The following is a 13,832-nucleotide window of genomic DNA, read 5'->3' on the forward strand; positions in this document are numbered from 1 at the left end:
AGGTGTCAAACGGTCGGGTTTGGTTCTGACTCAGGTGAAACCAGACCCAAAACTTATTTGAGATGGTGATACTGGATTCAGACATAAGCCTAATTGAGACCATCGTAAGCGAAACCATACCTGAATCCTATAAGGATTACATGAACCAGACCCAGACCATACCTGATAAAATATTTTCTATTGAAAATTTACGGATCTCAATCATAACTCGTGTCAGGCCCAGGTCCGTTATGAAATTTTACAAACCATACCCGGCTTCATATATTAATCATACCCTTCCGGTCCAATCCTGATTCTAATCAGGCCTTATTATTTGTCACCAAACCCTAACTTTATAGGATTTGAATACGGGTAGAGTCGGGGTCAAACCCGACCCATTGACACCCCTCCCTACGTACATTCTAGCCTTAAAAAAAAATGGACCCTAGTTAGACGACGTGCACTGTGGGTGCGTAGAGACAAGAGAGGGATACAAAAGTCATTTCATTTGTACAGAGACAGTCTGTACAACCGACCATTTACTCGGTAACGATAACCAAAACCGATGGTTACTCGATTGTCCTTCTTAGTTCTTTCAAGAAGAAGAAGGTGGCAGAGACACGACACAACACAACAATCCATGGAATTTCTATCTAATTAGGACAAAAAAGACACTTCACTTAGAAAAGGACGATAGGACACTCTGCTTTTAAAAACTGACGAAAGTGCCCTTAATATTTGTAATCACTCATCGCATACCCCTGGATGGGTCATGATTCTGTGACCATTTTACAAGGAGTCAAGGCTTAAATGATTCGTCCTCTTAATGAGGGTGGGCTAGGTTGGTCGAAGCCTCATTGTTTTTCTCAGGCATCATGATTTTGTTTTTCGATCTTTTTATCTTTCTTTTTTTTAACGATAAGAAAAATGCCCTTATAACTATCACACTGGTGAAAGTCACCAATTTAACGGGACGTCATAAATTCGAAACTCATAGGTGGCGTTCCTTGCCCCAAGGTCGAAACTGGGTTTGATGACCTACCAACCAAAGGTCAGACACAGTTGGTGATGGAGTTTTTTCCTTGAATTATCCAAGAAAAACATTGGTATCTTCCTAATTCTCAACTGTAACATGGTATATGATTATATGAGTGGCGACTCCATATGCAAATGGGGCTCACTTTTGGGTTAGACTCCATTCATCCCCTTATGTCATCACCCATTTTTTATACCGGTCTTAAATGTTATTATAACCTTGTGAAAAATGGATTTCAAAAAAGAGATTTCAAGCCTAGAGGCACATTTTTAAGATCGCTATCTTTAGAACTTTAATCACTCCACTTCGAGAATTCCGAAGATGCGAAAAAGGGTTTTGTTACGACTGAGTTCTCAGGATACAACTAGGCTTGAACTTCAAGAGAGTCACTGCTTTGCAAGAACAAATGACCTCTCCCACACATGAACTCTGCAAGCCAAACTGAGAAGAAAGAAAGGAGAAAACTGGAGAGTCAGAAATTTTGATAATTCAAAAGACGAAAAAGAAAGAGATTTATAGACTTGTGAGAAAGACCAAAACGTTTTGAGATAAATGAGATTGATGGCCATAATCCAGACGGTTTGAAAATAGGATGAAAAGGTCCTTGAACGGTCACCCACCTTTGATTGTCAATCAAAGGCCTTCAAAACCGTCCAACAGTCACAAAGCGCCATAAACTCAATATAAATGCTATTAAAACCTTTCGAACGGTCAAATATCTCAAAATCGAAAATCCAAAACGGACATTTGCACCTCGCAAAGTGCGCCATCAAAATATCACATTGTGCCTCAAGCGCGCGCACGCGCGCGTGCGCAAACAACACACGCCCGTTGCTGCACGATGCGCAACAACGTCTGCAATCCACCTAAAGACTAAGGCTTACAAAAGTAAAGAATAAATAACAAACTCTCTATTTAAACCTCTTTAAAACTTTTCTCTCTTAAATATGGGACTAAACTTTTTCAAAACACTTTTGGTAGTAAACAAAATCATCAAGATTTAATATTTTAAAACTTTCCTAACATTAAATTCTATGATTCAAGTTGTTTTGATCAAATCTGACCTTGTAGATAAACTAAGTATGAAATTTCAAAACTTGATTATTGTCCATCTAACAGCCAAGGCACAACCCCAGTATATGCCTGCTCTCTTGGATATGCTGAAAGAATACCCTTGCATGGTTATATATATTAAAAGGATGAATCGTCCATCCCTTGTTTTTCTCCTTCAAAATCTGTACGTTAGATATGTTTTTTGGTAAATCAAACCATATGCATGTGTTTTCATCGAGAAAAACATATGAATAAACTCTTAGATCAAACTTTTTCGCTGTGTAGATAAGATCTTATGAGGATCCCAAAATCAACCGTTTTAAAATTTTAATTTTTTTTTATGTTACACCTCAAAAAACTTTGATCCAAGAGTCTAATCATATGTTTTCAGATCACATTTAGATTGGCCAAAACCGCAGCTAACATACAGATGCATGTCATTCTTTCCTTGAGAACGTAGGCCTGTTCTGGTGATTTGGAGAAACCGTAGCCATTAAGAAACAAGTTCTAAAAATATGTGTATGTCACTGTTTTTGGCTGAAACTTCTGTGGCCTTTTCAAGTATTTTATCCTTCATCTCTCTCTCTCTCTCTCTCTCTCTCTCTCTCTCCATGCATTAAGAAACCACATTAAATATCAAAAATGCCTAAAAACAAAAATATTTTCGTGTTTCAAACAATCCTGCACTCAAGGCTGTTAGTATTTGAGGCAGCCATTCAACCGATTTGATCACATTTTGAAACCCATTACTAAACAGAATTGGAAGCAAACTTGCCATCCTTCAAATAGGTTTCATCTGTAGCAATGTATATTCCTTTGGACAGACAAAATTACAAAAAAAAAAAAAAAACTAAGACCGTATATTCCTTTGGACAGACAAAAGGCAATATCCCAAAGTTAGATCTCTGTTTAAACAAACCAAACGTCCCCCACCCCCCACCCAAGATGACAGTTTGTTTGTTCCACCCTGAGAGAAAAACAGGCTACAATTTACATGTTTGGTTTGTGTGACAGTGAACTACCAAACTTCTACCTAACTTGTAATCGAAGCACGTACCGTTTTCCTAAGGCCCGTTTGTTTCAAAGGCCTGTGAATCGATTTTCTTATGAAAACGGCCATGAGCGTAGGAACCACATGGGGCCCACATCTGCCAGCGTTGGGTACTACGGATGTTCGTTTCACCAGTGGTGGGAAAACGGAGCATTTAGACAACCCATGGCCATGGGTTGTTGCGACGGGGTGTTCCGGTGATTCTACAACAGGAAAGGAGAAGGGGTATTTTCGTCATAAAAGATGCTTGTGGCACGTACGTGATCCGGGGGAAGACCCGAACCCGAAATTCCCCGATCTGTCCGTCCTCTCCCCGCTCCGGAGTCCGCAGGGAATCCTGGATTTTAGATTTGCCCCTTCTCTTTTTGCTCCCCTTTTATCCGTTTCGTTTTTTGTAATTTTATAGGTATTTGTTACGATAACGCCTCGGGAAAAGTCAGAATTGCCCACGGTACTTTCCTGAAATGTCGGTGATGACCTTTATCACAGCAGAAATTTTCCTACGCTCCCTAACAAATCCCCTCTAAGATGAAATGGGGATGAGGTCCTCTGCAGGGTTCGCCTTTTTGGGGTTTTCTGGGAGAGCAGATCATCAAATCACTTTTAGAAAAGTGATTTAACATCTTGTGGGATGAAGCAATGGACGGTTAAGATGTCAAATCATTTTTTTAAGTGATTTGACAGATCACCTGATCTGCACTCCCTTTTATCGCGAAAATTTGCCCAAGTTGTCCATGAATTGGGTCGAGTCCACAAATTCGGAACGAGGTTGGGATCATAGCTGTAAGAATATCGATACCGGTGGGTGGCCGTGTTTGATAAGTGGGACGCTGTAACAAACAGAAGATGGAAGGGTGATCAGGTGCAGCAACACATTGCATTTGTGTAATGTGATTGCACCAGATCCCAACACTATGCCACGGATATGAGATTCATGTCTGAATCCATTCTGAAACGGATACTGACAACATTGGATGGAAGAACGGAGGAGAAGTGGGTTTAGACAATGGGAATTGAGAAAATGCCACTTTGTAAAATCCAAACTGGGATAAGCATGGTGATACGATCCTGTTCTATTCACCAGTCCAAACAGCCTAATGAAATGAACTGGCCTGTGTATATAAAGCTGTTGAGACATTGTACTTGCAATCTTTTTCAAAAAGATTCACATGTTGGATGCTTTCTTATTTGCTCCCATTGAGAACAGTCAACTTTCACATTACATTGATTCTATTGGATACTGTTTTACAGGACAATTCTTGTACATGATACTTGCTGCTTTTCCTTTTTGTATTTCTTATCAATCTGTTGAACAGGAAAAACAAATTGAAATGGAAAAACTTGCCCTTTCTAGTTTTGTTGATTAAAAGGGTCTTAAAATTCTTAAACCATATACCCTGCATACAATCTTTTCCACACGGCTCATTCATGTTGTACTAGAAATGCTCCACGTGGTTGGTAGGAGTTTCACTGCATGCCTCATTGTGGTGGTACGTCGAATAGTAATTGGTGGGGTCTGCCTAACCTTAGCTTGCATTTAAAAAGAAAATAAAATAAAAGAAATGCTAATGTTACAATATCATTGTTGGTGTACCAAACGTAGGGTTTATCTTATGATAGATTTGGCTGGGCCATAGAGTGCTGGGTTCTGGTCTTGACATAGAATATGTGTCTAGGTGTTCTTTGGTAAGTGGATGTTGGTCGGGCTTACCGTAACGAACACAAACTGATTCTAAAAATTTTGTGATTTTTTTTTAAAATGAATAAATAATTTTAGAACATTAAAAAAAGATATCTCAAGTACTCGAAACACATTACAGATTTAATATACACAACCTAATATACATCTCATACATAAAATAAATCAAACAATGAATTTAATAGAATATTCCTCTTTTAAGGTTCAACAAGTTCCCCAAACAATAACTCTAAAACTGTCAGAATTTGGTCCACCATATCATAACTCTCGATTCCTCCAGCAAGCCGATCCCACCATCATTGTGCCTCAATACCAGAAAAAAGTTTTTTAAAAAATGAGGTAATAACCAAAGTTCTGGTACAAGACCCTCTCAAAATCCAATAATGAGGAAATTAACATAAATAAAATCAAACATAAGTTTAAGAAGACTCTACAAATATTACGTAACCACCAACAATCTAATATTAAAAGAAACATTTAGGAATGCATGAATCAATCCAACATGCATGAATGATTTTTTTAACTTTAATTATCAATAATGCTTTTGCATGCATGTCCCTGCTTAAATGCAATACATTTAAGTTTCCACTTTATAAAACCTGCGAATAATCAAAACGGGCTAAATTCTAGAAGTTAAAGATAGTCTCCAATAATATCTTATACATAATTTATATTTTATTAATTGTGTCTCATACATATCTTTCGATCGACGTCAGGAATCAACACCATCAATCATAACATTATAAATCAATACCTAATGTCGGGACCACAAGAAAATCAACATTCGTTGATGCCATTTTTTCGGTATACCAATAACTGAGTCTAACAACACTACCCTCAGGCAAAGTGACGAATGTTCCCTACAACTGTTGCTAAGAACATGAATCACTCATCAGGTTCTTGAAAAAAATAATGTACACAATATTTAGTATCCTCACGGCCACCCATGACCGCCATCCAAGGGTCTCACCTTTTTAGAAGGCCACCAAGGAAGAACAATTATTATATTATTTGGTCTTTTTTATCATTCTTAAGTCATTTAAGGGTTCTTGATACAAGAATAATTATGCAAATCAACATGCATTAACAAATTCAAGCCTTTGTCTTATCGATTTCAACAATATAATTAATTCAAAAGCTATATCGAATAATTTTGCAATACATTTAAAACTTATTATTTCATGAGTAACATATGCACTTGGCCTTCAAAGGCCCATCAATGATTCACACATAACCACTACATAATTTAATGAAATTTAAATAACATTGCAAAATTTTGGTGAACATTAATTACATATAGATATACCAATTTATGTTCGCAGTACACAACATTAATGCATATTCATAGCACATGAACAAATATATATTATAAATAACAATTCAGTTTTTTCATATTAACTCAAAAATCCAAGCTTTTGTGCCCAACCAGATTCAACACCTATTAAGTTCAAATTCAACTAAATATCTAGAATGATTAAACTTTAACAATTTTTAATAAAAAATCAGATTTTTATCAGGTTAAATAAAAATTCAGATTGTAGGGACTTCAAGAAAAACAAAATTTTAAATTGATTTTCGAATCAGATTTTCAAAACACTGTGATAGTTAACCAAACAGATCAAATTTCAAAATGTTTGTAAAAACCCGATCCATACCAATAGAATTAGGTTCATAACTAATTCAGATTTGACATACTAAAAACTAAACACAAATTTACCAGTTTTAATAGTGCCTAATTAAAATCAGATTTATTAAACCCCAAAGCTTAACGTCAATCTCTCTCTCTCTCTCTCTCTCTCTCTCTATATATATATATATATATATATATATATATGTATATATATATATATGTATATATATATAACCAAGAGCAGATATACTGACCAACATAGTTCAGCGTCAGCCAGTGTGACAAATATCGTGAGATTTATGAAAATCTCACAATAATATCGAGAGAAATTGCCTGAAAGTTTAAAACTACAATTTCTCGCAAGATTTTCAAAATATCGTGAGATTTATGAAAAAATATAAATACCATGATTTAAATGTGATATTTATGTTTTAAATGGCTATTTATCAGGGGAAATTCTTATATTTTTATTTTTAAATAATTTTTATTTTTAAATATTTTTTATTAATATTTTCTTATAATTTTTTTTTTATATTTTTTAATTACTTTTTTATTATCAAGATTTTGGCAAAAGAAAATACAAGATTTATGGAATTTTTTCAATTTCTTGCGAATTTTTGAAAAACAAAAAATTGCCGATAAAAACTTGTCACTATGGCGTCAGCCTCCATGCATAGGGCATGACAGAACACCAAACTTAAGGGATTGTACAACCTCAAAGCACAGTAGAGTCTGTGTAATGTTTAGTCATACAAGGTTTAATATGAATCCAAGTAAAGAAGGTCGATTTAAGGGAAAAAAAACTAAAATGTGCGTCTACTTATTTCTCAAAACAACACATGCTAAACTTAGTTTCCTAAACACATGATAGGCTGAAATTGGAAATGGTTCGACAAATCAGGGTATATATATTAAGGTAAGCACACTAAAGCAACCTGTTTATGATCTGGTCAGAACAAACTAATTACACAACTTGTTCATATTGATTGAAATCAAGCACACATAAATTTTTTTAGGTTTTATACTAGAATATGATCATTCACAAATATGATTGTAAAAGCATGACACTAAGAATCTATATAAGAATTTCTGATTAAACCTAAACCAAGAAATAAACATTTTTTTTCCTAATGAAACGTTAGATACAAAATTTTCAAAGCAAAAGTACATATCATGGATTCAAATTAATGAAACGCAGGTTCAATCACAACACATGTATTGATTGTATGATGCAGATCAGACACAAGCATCGATCCATCAATTGACTAAAATTAATATGAACTCATCTCAAAAGAGAAAATGCAGTTAAAAGTCCATAATCCTATGCAGTCTATTTTTAGCAAGAACAATCAGATCATAGCCTAACGTGAACATGTAAAAAAAACTGAGTTTTCAGCAAGAATTGCAGTTTTTTTCAAAGGTCAAAATACAAATTTTTATTTTATTTAAGCATAAATCCAGTCTAAAATGCAAAATTTTGTCTATAAATCCAATCATGAACTCAATTTAAGAAACATGCAATTTAACAGTTAAGTCGATACATATAATTTAGGTAGAATTTAAAACCTCAAAAAAAAAATCTTTAAAGAAATTAAATTGCGTTATGGTTATCTAAGGCCCAAATCAAAACACTCCAAGCCCAAACTAGATTCCTTTTGAGATTGAAACTACATAGTTTAGGTCTTTATCACAACAGACTTCAGATCATTAATTATTGTCTTTGACCAACAAGATCAAATGCTCAAAGACTAAGTGGGCAACAACACTATTGTCCACCCTCATGGGCCTCACACAACCTTTTCATTAAAGCACCTTTTTTGGATTTATAACCTAAAGAAACCGCATCCACACGAATACCTGAGGCTTAGCCTGCCATACCTACGATCATCGTTTTGACATCGTAAAAACTTTGAGGCAGCTTAAATGTAACACCCCAATTTTTATAACCCAAAAAATGGTAGAATTTTTTTTAAAACCCTTTTAAAATACTTTAACAAATACAACGAAAAATTCATTGGGTCTAAAATTTGGTGTGTTACTTCACATGAACACTTGCAGACATACAATTGTGGAATTCAGAATGTAACAACTAGTTAACCATGCATGAAATAAAATCAAATGTCCACAATATCCAAAATTAATTACAATTGTCTTTGAATTAAATTGAAATAAAATCATAGTCCAAAATTCCTCTAAAGGCAAGAGAAAGGTAGACTCAGTCCCCATCGCAACTTCTTGCCTTCGCATGTAAGCTACTCTTTATTACCTGAAAAATATTAAACTGAGTCAGACAACACATGTCTGAGTAGCGTGAGATATAGTAAACTCGTAAGACAGAAATACAAAGTAGAAATTTCAACCGCAGTTTCATAATTTAGCATATAAATTTACTGAAATAATTATATAACTAGTTATGCATATTCAATCTACCAAATTAAACAAGAGAGCATCAATTCATACATTCAAGAAGTAAAATGCATGAGCAGTTAATATGCATGACTTACCATATGCAGAAACCCTTCGATGTATGCATATATTCTTTTTTTAATTAATTCACTTAATTAAATGTTGCATGCAATACCTAACTAATGCACATACATCTTAAGTTATCACTTCTTTGCCCTGCTAATACGACATGAGCTTAACTCTCAAATCAGAACCATGGCTCAGACGGTGTTTTACATAAAAGGGTGGCTTTGGTCTGGTCAGGCCCTTTCACCAGGACGGAATGAGGGACGATAATACGAGAGAGATGCCCAACACCTTTCAACCCGATGCATCAGATTGCCTCATGAGTACCTTGCCCTCTACACTGTAGTCTAATGCAAATGTTTTCTCATAAAATCGTGGGAGGAGAGGAGCAACCTTCTGTGCTCGAAACATACTTGCCCAATAAAGTTTTGTACCACCTGCCACTCTCCCAGCAAGTATCTTGATTTTAATGTCACATGTTTACTTGATTATATTTATATTATTCATGCAACATCAAAACCTTTGGCTACTTTACGGGCAATGGATACATTCTTATAAAGCATTACAATATTTATTCAATCATGCTTTTAACATAAATTTGAGCATATACAAAAATAAAAATTTTGTTCACATTCATGCTTTAGTTAGTACAACAATAAAGAACATGAATTATAACCTCTATATTGTTGCAACATCAATATCATCATCATCATCATCATCATTATAACATGGGCATACATACAACCAACATAATATTTGAAATTAAACCCTAAACTTGCATTCATTGGACCCTTCGATCCTTTATTTTTATGTGTAGGCTTTCTTAGGCCTCATATATAACTATCTCATTAGCAATTCATGTCTTAAGCTAGACATAAATTTATGCATAAAATCAAACCTACATACTCATTCACATGATGCATGATATTCGATATGAAGAAATTTATACGACATATATGCAAACTGCGCAAAGGTCAAACCTTGGTCCAAGGATCGATCTCGATTAGCAAAATCCTCAACTCTATCTGACTGTTACAAACTAATAGAAAAAATTACAATCAGTAAACAAAGTTGATTTTTTTATAGTATTTTAAAAATTTTGTCAGCTTTTCATAGCCACAAATCGTTCATAAAAATTCCTCTGTATGAGGGAGTTATGAACGTTTCACTACAGACATAAGATATTCTGTTTCGACTGTCACAGGGTCATGCTTCTTCTGTAAACAGATCCCAAAATTTCACAGTAGATGTGAAATTTTGTTAGTTTTCTAATGCAGCAAACTGTTCATCAAAACTCTTATGTATGAGGAAGATACAAATGTTTTACTGATCAGATATCTGGCCGAAAAGCTATAATTTCGGGTCTATGCATTCGGGTTGGACCAAATCGGGTCACCCGAATCCGTACACCCATGATTTTTCTTACATAAATTTAATAAAACCCAAAATAAAATATATAGTTAAGTTTGATATATTTTAACTGACACAAATTATACTTTTCCTCAGCCGTTTGGCAAAAAAAATATGCCCGTCTCGCACATGCTTTATTTTTTCATAAATTAATTTGGTAAAATACATAATAAATTAACTAAATCATGGAATATGCATGAAATAAAAACTTAAAAAATTCTACAAAAAATACAAAATATCTACTTTAATATAATCTATCAACTACCATTGAATATTGCATAAATTTGGCTACGATATTCTCATCTTTTCAATATTTACCGGTTTATTTTATGAAAAAACCTGATATTGCTAAAATCACAATATCTCAAAATTTCTATCATGAAAATTCACAAAAATTTTATAGAATGTATACAACAACCTTTTTTACCAATACAAATCATTACTTACAAGAAAATCATAGCATAACACAATTATTTATAAAGTTTACAATTTTTTCAGAGAAATCGGGTTTTTATGAAAAAACTGATTTCCAAGAGGGTTTTATTTTGGGAAAACCGTTCTTTTTCTATGGATCTTTAGATCTGGTTCAAACCCACAATTAGAAGGGTTTGATTGTGGTCTAAACTCATGAAAAATCATTAGAATTCATGCCAAGAATTCTGTTCTTACAAGAAAAGCATAAATCACCTACCTCATGTTGAAAAAACATTTTTTGAGGATTCCAGCGGGTCTTTTTGCACGATCCGCACCTTTTGCTAGCTTGAAAAAGATCTTATAGACCCCCTGAAATCACGTGGAAGACTTTTTTGAATTCAAGAAAGAGAAGGAAAGGCTCTAAGAGGCATGGAAAAGAGAGGAGAGAAAAAGGTTTTGGGAGGTTGATGTGAGTTTTATAAAGCGTTTTTTGAAAAGATTTTTAATTGAAAACAACGTGAAAGCCAGACACCAAAAATAAAAACCGGCTCGCACGAGTGGAGTCTGGGTCGATCTCAGGGAACGGGAAATACTTTATATTCGATACACAATCTAACTACTCTTTATTGCCAAAAAGAAAAATTCAATTAATCAAGTTAATAAGGAATAGAGTGAAGCCCTCTGCAGAGGACTTTAAACAACAATTAACGGCCTTATTACAACCCAAATAATTGAATAAATAACGGAAATAAAATCCTAATCTAAAAGAAAAGAAAAGAAAAGAAAAGAAAAGAAAAGAAAAGGCTTCAGTGCTTCGAGTCTTGTCCCTTCTTGATTGATTTGATTCCCTCTGTGTACCCTTTAGGTACTTAGGTTGAACACTTTTGTATGGTTTGCTAAAAGGCTCCCCGAGGGCACTTCTGAGGCTTGAGGGAGCCTCAGAGGGTACTTTGAGGGCACAAAAAGGCCTCTACCACACATTCTAATGCTTCCCTACAAAAATAAAAAACACAAAACAAAGCAGTACGAATAGAACTAAACTAAATTTAAGACTGAATTCAAGAAAAAAAATCAGCAAAAAAAAAAACAATTGCAATAAAAACTAAACAACTAACTAAAACACTAAAAGACGAAATAGTAAAACTAACTATGCAACAATTTTAGAACTATCTAACAACTAGATTAACAATCTGACTAATGAAACAAGGAATTAGACTAAATGCAAATCATGATCTTAACTAGCTATTTGACTATCAAACAAATACTAATTCTGAAAATCTAATTAACTAAACAAAAAACACTCTGATTGACTAAACCAAAGCATTCATGAATTAGAAACTATGGCTAATGTAACTACTAACTAATGGGCTGGAACTAACAAAAATCATGAAAAATGTTAACCAGTTAATTACTAAGAAATTGTAGCACCAACGATTCTAAATAACTAACTAATAAAGTTAATTAACAATTTAACACTTAACTATGAATGAATCTATGAACACCCTAACCGGCTACACAACAATAACAGAATGGTGCATCTAACTAATGCATCTTAATGATCTAATTAACTTTGACTAAGCAAGAAATAAACTAAACCAATGAAAATTAAAAGAGCACGGTAATTTGTAACTAATTCAACCTACTGTTACTATTTTATACTAACTCTATATTTTCTAACTTATCATAAACAAACTTGTAATGCCCAAAAATCCCAACTTAGAAAATCCTTTAGATTTTTAGAGTATTTTTTTTTAAAACATTGCGCAAAGCGGAAAAACATAAGGGAAAACGGTTGGAAATTCTGGGCGAGTTAGAGGATGAACAACAAGAACATGAAACATTTTTATTATCACAGTTTACAAAATGATACAGGAGAAATATACATCATTTCCCTTTTCAAAAGACAACTGCCAAGATCTCGAGTTCTAGAGTGTGGGTTCAGTCCTCTGCCACACATCGAGCTCTATCGCACCACGAAAAGTCAAGCACCTGCATCCCCATAAAACGGGGTCAATACTCTTGCAAGGTAGTGAGATATCATCCACGACTATCCATTTGCGAAAAACATAACATTTATAACATGATATGCATCCAATAACATAAATAACCAAGGTAACATCACAAGAGAATATATCATGACAGAACAAATAAAATATCACAAATAATGCATATGTACAAGTGGGCATATATGTGCATCGTGGTGAGACAGGTAGCATATTTGAAGTGATTAAACAAGTGTAACTGCGATAAGTGAAGAAGTAGTACAAATTATTATTAAATGGCTAGCATGACTATGTAATTAACATTAGCAATCAATGGCAATAATAAACATCTCATTAATTATAACTAAGAGCAGAAACATACAACCCTAAAACACAGGGTTGATATTAAATAATGAATAACATCATTAGATAGCAAATATGCATCTAGGTGCATAACCAAGTGTACTTGAGCATTTTAGCCTTAAGCAATTATGTAAATAAGCAACTGAACAATTTAAGTAATTATGATGATAGAAATTATTATATCATAAATCAACTGTTAATCTTAATTAGGCATATCTAACAACATTCCCTCCTTCTGAGGTACTTAGGCTCATCCAGCCTTATGTTCCTCGCAAGGCAACATGATCAAAATATCGAGGTCACACTCAAACATTTAAGAGTTCTAGCTCTACAAACCAAAAGGAGTACTTCGCCAGTGAAGGCGATAACAATCATTTAACATTCAGGGTGTGATACTCTTAGATAAGTGTGCTTAGTTCACAACATAGGTCCAATCGCCCATGCTTACTCGCCATGGAGTTCAAACATTCCACAACTTTTGAACCAGTGTCAGAACCCTAATATGAGAATTTATGAAACGTATCATACAAGATGTAAAAGTACGTGTAACCCCACATTTCTAACATAAGTGAGCTCGACTCACGAGGTGGGTCCATCGCCCACACTAACTCACCATGGAGTTGCTAACATTCCACAAGGTCTCACAGACAGGTATGTGTAAACACCCCAAATTTTAACTCACCTCCCTGACACTTTCACCAGTCATTACAACTGGCTCTCCAAGATCATTGGAGGGCAAAACA

This window comes from Nuphar pumila, chromosome 1 (assembly GCF_984573655.1).
Source record: "Nuphar pumila chromosome 1, dmNupPumi1.hap1.1, whole genome shotgun sequence".
Taxonomy (NCBI): Eukaryota; Viridiplantae; Streptophyta; class Magnoliopsida; order Nymphaeales; family Nymphaeaceae; genus Nuphar; species Nuphar pumila.